Source organism: Nothoprocta perdicaria, unplaced genomic scaffold, assembly GCF_003342845.1.
Source record: "Nothoprocta perdicaria isolate Ctin4 unplaced genomic scaffold, notPer1 scaffold_60, whole genome shotgun sequence".
Classification (NCBI taxonomy): Eukaryota; Metazoa; Chordata; class Aves; order Tinamiformes; family Tinamidae; genus Nothoprocta; species Nothoprocta perdicaria.
Window position 1 is genome coordinate 3,565,167 of NW_020455866.1, and position 10,752 is coordinate 3,575,918.

A 10,752-nucleotide genomic window follows, 5' to 3' on the forward strand; every position below is an offset into this window, starting at 1 on the left:
GAAGATGGTAAGGAAGAAGAGGGGCATGGAAATTGAGATGGAAAAGATTAGGCAAGGTTATACCACAGGAGAGTGGAAATGCAAAGAATCATAGAATCATAGAATCATAGAATCATAGAATGCCGAAGGTTGGAAGGGACCTCAGAGGTCATCGAGTCCAACCCCCCTGCTCACGCAGGGTCACCTAGAGCACGTGGCACAGGGCTGCATCCAAGCGGGTTTTAAAGATCTCCAAAGAAGGAGACTCCACAACCTCTCTGGGCAGCCTGTTCCAGTGCTTTGTCACCCYCACAGTGAAGAAATGCTTCCTTAAGTTCCTGTGGAACTTCCGATGCTTCAGTTTGAAGCCATTTCCTCTAGTCCTATCSCTGCCCACCACTGAAAAGAGGCCGCCCCMCTCCTCCTCACTGCCTCCCTTGAGGTATTTATACACGCTGATCAGGTCCCCCCTCAGCCTCCTCTTCTCCAGGCTGAACAGGCCCAGCTCTCTCAGCCTTTGCTCATAGGGCAGATGTTCCAGGCCTCTGATCATCCTAGTAACCCTGCGCTGGACTCTCTCCAGCAGCTCCACATCCCTCTTGTACTGGGGAGCCCAGAACTGGACRCAGHACTCCAGATGTGGCCTCACCAGGGCTGAGTAGAGGGGGATGATCACTTCCCTCGACCTGCTGGAGATGCTTTTCTTAATGCACCCCAGGATCCCGTTGGCCTTCTTGGCCACCAGGGCACACTGCTGCCTCATGGTCAACTTGTYGTCYACCATGACACCCAGGTCCCTCTCTGCGGGACTGCTCTCCAGCAGGTCCACCCCTAATCTGTACTGGTGTCCAGGGTTATTCCTCCCCAAGTGCAGGACCCTGCACTTGCCCCTGTTGAACCTCATGAGGTTTCTCGCCGCCCAGTCCTCCAGTCTGTCCAGGTCCCTCTGGATGGCAGCACAGCCGTCAGGGCTATCAGCTACTCCTCCCAGTTTGGTATCGTCGGCAAACTTGCTGAGGGAGCACTCCAGCCCTTCATCCAGGTGGTTAATGAATAAGTTGAACAGGACTGGACCGAGAACTGATCCCTGGGGGACACSACTAARTACAGGCCTCCAGCTGGACTCCGCACCATTGACAACCACTCTCTGCACCCTGCCATCGAGCCAATTCCTAATCCACCTCCCCGTCCACACATCTATCCCACACCTTTGGAGCTTGCCCAGGCCAAAATGGATGCTGGTGTTCCTTGTGTCCAAGGCAAGACAACTTTTGTGGATGCCCTCTCATAATGAACAAGCTGCATAGATCAGATAGTGAACTTCAATATCTATGGAGGGATGTATAGAAATTATTTCATTAAAAAAATAAAAATAATCCTTTTGAAAAATSTTTATGTTTTCAGATAATCATATTATTTATATAGTTTTTCTCATTTTGGAAATGGAAGGCATCCAGTACTACACGAAACAGAGATTAGTTCAAAATTACCTTTTATTCTGTTGTGAAATTCTGCTAGTGACCAGGCTTACCAAGTTTATGTATGTCTTCCACAACTTTCTCCTTCTAAATCTTTCCCCCAAAAGTAAGAAATCTTAAGTTTGAGAAGACTTAAAACAAAATCCAAAAGTTTATTTTAAACTCATTTAACCTAACATAATCAAAAATATTCCAGACAGTAAAGACAGCCATAAATATAAGGGTAATAATAACCATATTCTCCCAAAAGGAAACATTGAATTAGCTTTTGCGTATTTTGTAGTTTTAAACTATTTTGTTATCATAATTCTCTAAACTGATTTCTGGTGAAATGAGTTATGTCCATATGGATTATTTTGAACTTTCTATTAACAGTTTTCTCTGTTCTTTTTCTCAGGTCAAATGAATGAGATTTCCATAACTGTGTGCAGAAAAAAAATACTATAATGTAAACACTGAAGTTTAATATCTCTAAAAAGTAAGAATAGTATGTGCAGGCAGAATATTAGTGATACTTGAAATTTTGCTTTATTAATATCATACTGAGGAAAATCTACTATATTATTTTGTTATTTTACCTTGGCAGAATTTTCATGTATAATCCAGATGTACAGCAATAAAAAATTTGGTTCATTTATTCAACTGCTGAGCCACAGAAGATTGTTCAAAGTTTCTTTTTCCTTTGTTACTTCTAGCTATACTGCTGGAATAGCTCAACACATTTGTTCAAAACACAAGAAATCAGTATCAGTTATAACTCAGGCAGTACCATTTACTCTCCACTTGATAACACGAGGAATATGTTGTTGATGCAATCTGCAGAGAAACTTAAGGACTGATTGATTTTATTTCTCATTACATTAGCATTGCTGAATGGCAAAAAGATCAATTTAGAACCATTTTTATGCAAGATTTCTCTGCCAAAACGATGTGAAAAAAATATTGTGGAGTCTCCTTCTTTGGAGATCTTTAAAACCCGCTTGGATGCAGCCCTGTGCCACGTGCTCTAGGTGATCCTGCGTGAGCAGGGGGGTTGGACTCGATGACCTCTGAGGTCCCTTCCAACCTTCGGCATTCTATGATTCTATGATTCTATTGTAGAAGAGCATGATATTCTATCTGTTATTACATTGCTGGTTGGTGGTAACATTTCAGGGAAAAAAAAACCCTAAACTTAAGAATATTTATAGCTGCAGTTCTAATATATGGTTAATTCATCTTTATCTTGACAACATTTTTTTGTTATATAACATGCTAATGCTGTTTATATGCAGACCTGGTTTTCTGAATGGACTGATATACATGTAGTTTTTTTCATTTAATTTTTTTTTTCTGAAATGCTTCCAAAAATAGAAAGCTTAATCTATACAAGTTGAACTTCTGGAAAAATCCTGTGAGTATTTAATTTTTCCATGCCATGCTGCCTGGAGTTCTTMCACTGTACATTTTAAGCACAACTGTTATGTGTGAACTAAGACTTGCAATGTTCTGCATTGGGGACCTCTTCAATTCAGCTACAAGGCAACAGAGAGTACTAATTATTAGAAAAAAAGAAGTGATTTCTAAACACTCTGTACATTTATAATACCATAGAAAACATAGATAAAAATGTTCCTTGCCCTGAGTGTCAATTTATCCCTCGTTGCAAGGAATGTTATTCTTACTATTCCACAGCTATAGGATCTCTTATACAGAAATATTTTAGTGCATAGCTCCTCTACCATGAACTGGTAATGGATATTTACATGATATAAATAATATTTCCTCTTAGAAGTTTATGAGGGCTGACTGTTCCTTTGGAGCCATTACGGTTTATCAKGTATTTAAGGCCTTCTAAAATATGAATTATTGATGTACTCCAAGGAACAATGATTCTTTACCATTTATAAATATTTATTTGTTGAGTTTCAGAATGRGTATTATTGACTCATATAGACCATAACTGTTCCAAATGGTCTATTGTGCAACAAAATTAGACACTTCTATAATATTGACTCTTCTCCTATGTCTTGGAGCCATAATTAAGTGCTATTAATAAATTGGGAGAGGACAAACTTTGGCTATGATGCATTTATGTTTGCAATCTTCTTTGATTTCAACGCACAAAGATAGTCTCCTATTTAGCTGCTGAAAATTGTCTACTCAGTTTGTCATTATTTAACTCAGTATGTAGTTGTGTACTCAGTGTGTAGTTGTGTTGTGTAAATGCATGTTGCAGCAGTTGACTGTGTTATCAAAGGGCAAACTGTGAGTAGAAAGGTAATTAAAATAACAGGACAGCGGTTTGAAAGGTTATTACATAAAATTTGCATAATATGACAGATCAAGAGCCTCTTTGTCTAGCTATTGTYTTTGTTGCTGTATTTTTTTCTTAATCTGTGAGAGGGATTTACTATCTTTGCTTTCTCTGTCTTATATTGAGTTAAAAAATATTTTAAAAATGCAAATTATAGCTCAATTGCTATAAAATAATATCTTCTTCCTAATTTGTCCCAAATTAAAAAAGCTTTTCTTTTTTTTCCCCTTCCTTTCAGTGTGAGGGGTTGAATTGTCATGTGAGGGGTTGAATTGTCATTACTAGGCTGAAGTGTGTACTTGAATAGACATTTCTTTTAATTCTACTTAGTCTACACTGTATTTTTTCCTACAGGAAGCAAGAAGTATGGATTTCACATGCCTGTTACTTTGTCATGATTATGATATAAAATATCATAATCAAATATTATATGATGCAAAATATCATAATCAAATATTAGTCATCAGATAAATATTAGTCACTACAACTCTGTACGTGGATTGAGGGCCTGGTCTGGCATAACATTTCTGTGGCGATGAGCTGAAAAGATGCATTTAATATATTTAATTTATTAAATTTAATATATGCATTTAATATATTTAGGAGATCAGATAGTCCAGGGTATTTTCGTGGTTGAGATCTCAATAACAAGACAAAATGTTACGCATGGCAAACAAAAATGTTTTCTGAAATCTGATTTTTTATTTATTATTATTCTTTTCAGATTCGAGGGAAAAACCTGAAGACCGTTCAAGAAAGTTTATTAAATAGTAAATCTGCTGTGCAGTGTGTCTACAACATAAAACAATTCTGCTCAGATGCATTTTCAGCATTATAATTTTATATTATAATATATATATGATGTTATAATTATAACAGATAGATAACATATAATATTATAATATTTTTAGTATTATATTTGTAATAAATTATCCATGCGCTAAAGCTATAAATCAGAGTTTAAAATAGATGGAGTAGGTCACAGTTGAACATACAGATTCCACTTGGTTTAACTAATAAGCAATATAAATGATTAAATCTGACTGACTGGGATATATTAAGAAAAGAAAGAGAGAAAAGGAAGAAAYGGAAGAAAGATAAGAAAGGGAGGAAGGGAGGAAGGAAGGAAGAATATGGATTTGCTCTTACTAATAATATTTTCTTTAAGAAAAACATTGAAAAAGAGGTCATGCTTTGTGGTTATTCTTTACATTATTTTGACTGTTCTAATATCCAAAATTAATATTATCAGTATCATATGAAAAACTTGTACGTATTGGCATTGTAAAATCTGAAATAATATAAGCTCAGAATCTAAAATTTGTGACAGTGTRTATATGGTGTATGAGGGAAACACAAATATGAAGTAAGGGACAAAAGACTCAAGGTTACAGGCTACAAATTTGCTTACAGAGCAAACAGTCCTAAYACCCTTTTCCTCTTCTGCTGAGCTCTGAAGTTCAACATACTATACAAGTGAGAGTCTGGCTTGGCAATATTCTCTACAGATAAAGTTAGAGTAGACACTAACATTGATACTTGTCAGGCTCTGTTGTGAGCAGATCAGATCTGGGAAAAAAAATGTATTAGGATATTGTACTTCAAAAGTATCTAGCCTCTAGCCAGCCTAAATGAGCACATATTTCTTGTTCTCTTGGTAACCTTTTTGTTCTCTCTCTCTTTACCTCTTTCCTGCCCCAGTTCTATTGAAAACTTTTAAATATCTCTCTTTTTCTAGCAGCAAAAAATGCCCTAGAAGCTACTATTCAAGCCGGTAGAGTGTGAGATGTCCTAAATCAAATTCCTTAGGAAACTTGTATAAGCAAGCTTGTTTGAAAGAAAGGATTGCCCCCTCCCCCTTCTTTTTATGATGAACTCAAAATTTTGAGCTTCTCTCAGCTGATTTAAGAGGAATTTTGACTACAGGTACAATTTTTCTGACTCTGACTTTTATACTTCTGTAAAGAAATTCTGAAATTGTAGGGAGGTTACAGGGGAACTAACAGAGAATAGGAAATTGCAGATTTGTTTGCTTGCTTGTATAACTAGGACTGCACACAATGTCATTAGCGTGTGATAGAGAAAATCATCTATATATAATGAAGATTGACAATAGAAGCATCAAGACAACAATTATGAGGATGAATGTGAATATTCAGGGTTCATGCCTTTGTTTTTATTTTCACAAAATAATAAAAAGCAAAAGTAGACTAAAACATATAGCTTGCCTGTGGCAGTAAATGTAACAACAACCACTAATGGAAACATCATTGTTAAAGGAAGCTGAAGATAAACTAACTAAGCACTGTCATGTCTTGCATTTTTTTGTCAATAGTTTTTGTAATAAAATAAAAAAAAAATTAAAAAGAGATCAAAATAGTATAACTGTGGTGAAGAAGTTTTACTATTTGAAGCTTCTCTGGGGTTTTGTTTTCTTCAAGATGTGATCTATATCGTCTGAATTCCTAGCAGGATGTTTCTGTAAAAACAGGCAGAGCTGACAAGTGTTTAAAAAGTGCAAATCAACAGATCTTTGTTAAAGTCAATGATAATGCAAAAAAATRGTATACTGTTTTGTTTTGCAATAATTAGTATGAGTGTCCACATATATCGAATATTTAAATGGTCCATTAAGCTGAGTTTACAGCTGTCTTGATGAAGTAGTGCATAGTAGCCAAAACTTGCTGGTGAATAAAATTTAATAATTTTTAGGCACATAGTTAATATCTCTGCCCAAATGAAATTAACCATGCAAGATGAAAAGGGAGAAAGCAAGCAGGTACCTAAATTAGCTTGCATAAAGTCCCTAATTCTGATATGGTTGTGTGAAGTTGGAAGCTATTTTAAATTGTTTTCACCTGTTTGTGGCTAATGGCTGATACAATGATAACAGATGCTCTGTTAGTTAATTATCTGTAGAACATCAAGTAACTAATAAGAAATCATAAAGTCTTCGAGTTCTGATAAACTCTTCTTATGAGTAATCAAAGAAGTTCAATGGTGTTCATGCTGAACCTTAATTCTAATATAGATATCAATGACTGTAGAATAAAAATGTGTTCTTTAAACAAAAGTGATCAGAGACATAGCTTATTTTTTAATGATTTAATGATTTCTTTTTTTTTCTTGGTTTAAAAACAGCATTTTTGATGGTGTTTAATATTGATAGTTACAGAGACTACAGGTATGTCAGCAGTTTAACCTAGTGGACTTCTTGCTCAGTTTTTTTGTGATTGGTGTACACTATCTACTTATTTCACACAAGACGGCATTTATTTCAAGCTGGCAGTTAGAGGAAGCTTTTCCCATTTATGATTTGACTTTTTCATTTCTTAGAGAAAATACTCTCAAAGAATTCTTTCATTTCTTTCTTTTTTCCTCCACTCTGACAAATAAAATGTTGGGCTTCTCACACTGAGAATTCCTAAATTTATTTCAAATTAATTTTTATAAAATCACTGGAGAAATTTCATCACTGCAACCTACTTTTTCTGTAGTTTGACTCCACCTGTCTTCTTCAAGACCTCTTACAGGGTTTATTTGTTCATTTAAGCTTTCCTCTATTGGATGGACCAAGGATTTGTTTCCACTGACCCTGATTCAGAGCACACATTTGGAAGAAAGGTACCAAAAGAAGGCTCAAGGAACTCCTAAACAGATTAAGAACAGAGGAAACAGATTATTTGTACAAATGTTAGTACAACTTTATTAACAGTGTTCATTTTAAAACTGTGAGTAAAATTTTTTCTCCCATATACTCCCTTTTTTGTCTGGGAGAAGGTCAGTTCTGGTCTAAGTGAACTTTAATTCTACAGTTTAGTTTGGACAGGTTAGTTGAAGCTCATAAACTGAGTGTTGTGAAATTTTGCAGTCTGAAAGCCGTAGTGGTGGTGATGGCRGGGAAGGAGATATCAAATTAGTATCAGATTCACAAACAGTCTATGAACCATAGRTCYGATCGCCTTCCTAGGAGCGAATTGAGTTCCCAAATAGCGTCATCCACTATAAGCTCAATTCTGGCAGTATTGGATTCACTAACGGTCTGTGGACTGTAGGTCCAATCGCCTTCCTAGGAGYGAATTGAGTTCCCAAATAGTGCGATCAACTATAAGCTCAATTCTGGCAGTATCGGATTCATGAACAGTCCGTAGACCRTAGGTCTGATCGCCTTCCTAGGAGCAAACTGAGTTCCCAAATAGCCTGATCAGCTATAAGCTCAATTCTGGCAGTATCAGATTCACAAACAGTCTGTCAACTGTAGGTCCGATTGCCTCCCCCCAAACGAGTAGTCGAGTTCATAGACAGTGTGATTTATTCAAATGCAACATTTACAAAGCAGGTTTCGGATGTCAGTATAGGAAATTACTACAGCATGGGTTTTTTTTTAGCTACATCTGATGTACAAATGTGCAATCATCACTCACCCCCAGAAGATGGGAGAGGGCTCTCAGTCTTGAGTCTCCTCAGGCAACGTCTCAACCAGAGGGGAGGAAAGGGGGATCAGCCTGTCGACTTATCCAAGAGTTACGATGGATTCTTCCTTCTCAGTTGTTAGTCTTCTCAGGTGATGTCTCAGCCCGAGGGGAGGGAAGGGGGATCAGCGCAACAACTGATCCAGAAGTTACAATGGAATCTTCCCCCCAAGCTCTTCATCCTTAGTTCACCTTTTATACTTTCCTTTACATTCAGGTGGAGCTTGAGTGACTAGAGTCATACTTAATATTGTTATTGATTGGTGAAAAAGTTTCTCGCTYTCATTTAAAGGTAGAGTCAATCGAAAATCTAGAGCGCATGCTCAGTGAGGGGTGGTCGCACCTCGGAGGCAGGTAACTTTTGGGATGGAGGTGTGTTTTGGCATTATAATGAGCGTATAATGAGCAAAGTTCAATCAAAGTCCATCCGAAAGGAGTGATTTGCCACTTTTCTGGCTCAGTACCGGACTTTTTATCGTATATCTCCCATTGGACAGCTGCTGTGTGGCTTATCAGCGGCCCAGCACAGGGAGTGCAACAGAGTTTGACCATGGGTTCTTCACTCCGCTCCATCCTCTGTTACTCCCTTTTGCAGCTGCAAGGAGGGCAGATTGTGTTGCCCAGGCAGCCATGGAGGAGCAGAGTCCGTGGGTACCAGCCGTCCTGTAAGTGGCAACTGTGTCTCACCCCAAGCAAGCTTCTGCAATGCCAAACTTCTGTTATGCCCTAGTTTTCTGAACAATTCCTCCATACTGAGGTAAACAAATCATTTTATAAGACCGATATTTGAAACATGTTGAAGGTAAGAATAAGTGAGAGACACAGAGCTAATTGTGTATGGCTGCAGAGATGCCAAACAGTGTTGCATCCCACCAGGTAGGCAGGAAAGCTCCTTGTCTCCTGAGGCTTTTTAAATATTAGCAGGAGCAATCTCTAACTCAGAAATAAAATGGTAAAATGAGCTTAATATCATTCTAGTTCTTATTTCCTGAAGCTGTGAATATATAAATATATATATATGTTTTTACAAGCATATTGTGTAGAATATCACCCATTGTATTTAGGAAATAAGAATCCATAATCCATAAGAGGATTTTTGGATGTAGCTGTCTAGAAACCTATTTATTTTTTTCTATACTGTCCATCTTAATATCATTTATTCAGAAGCCAAAAGACAATAAGGAACACAAAGCTGAACAGGTCCAAACAGCACTCAGGGCACTTAATGCATTGACAGAAACAAAGCAAGTGAAGGAAAAACAGAGAGCTAGAATCAAAGAAAATCCCATTGGTCAAGTATAAATGCTTTATAGCAAGACCTACTTTTTCATTAAAGTTTTCAACATTTTCTTTAACTGTTATCAATTGGGAGATTACACTTCTGACTGGCTATAAATTTTGAAGCCAGTGTGTTCAAAAATGGTCTGAGAATCACTGAGACTAAATCCTTTAAATCAAACAAAAATCAACCATATCACTGAATACAGCAACAAATATGATGCATTCTTCAAATTAGGGAGAAATTCTCTGTACATTTTCTTGCAAATTGAAGTAATTTGTATAAGTATTATCTTACTTGAACAAGTAAATTGGAGTTTATATGTCCAAGACATTAAGAAATTTTCCTTTAAAAACATTGACTCTTCCAAGAAGAATATGCCTCTGTTTATGTTAGTTTAAAAGAAGAGTATAATTTGGAAGCTGTTTCATTTGATATTTTCTATAAAAAGCTTGGATAGTTAAAAATACAACTGCTAACAGAAAGCAGTTATTGCATATACTTCAGTTTATCTTTGTATGTTTCCAACTGTCTAGCCAAGAAATCAACACCATTAACCATAACAATAGCACATAGCACTGTTTCTCTCTTATTTATCAAGAAATCCAAGGGCTTTGCAAAAAGTCCTGATAATGTCTCTTGAGAATAGGAACATGCAGCATCAGCTTTTCTTTGTTAGATCATTTCTTAATGCCACACAGCCGCACAGAAATATTTTCTCAGAAATCTCTAATCTTCATGGACATTGTCTGATCCAAAACTTCAATGCAGTCTGGGGATTTTCATATTGAATTACAGAGAATGTAAGGAAAAGTTCTGATAAGTTTTCACAGTTGCTCTGCTTATCTCTAATTCTGTCTCTTTGCCAATGCACAGAAGAAAACTGAGTCTGATTCATTACTCTCATTTCCTCTGATTTGTCCCTCATTTAGAGGAGTTTTCATTTCCTTTTGTGAGACTAAATCAAAACAGACTTTGTATCAAGCATTACATTATTTGGCTAACATGAAAAAAATCATTAAATCATTATTTTTTGCTATTGGACACCTCTATAATTTAAGATCTGGAAGGGTAAAATAGTTTGTATTTTCATTGACTGGGGGAGTCTATAAAAGAAATATGAGAAATTCTATTTCTATGTCAATTGTAATGTCATTTTTCAGGTTACCAAAAAAATAAAATATTTAAAAAAAAAAMCAAAAAAACAAAAAACTTCTGCACACTTTGATCATAGAGTCTAGTAGAAAA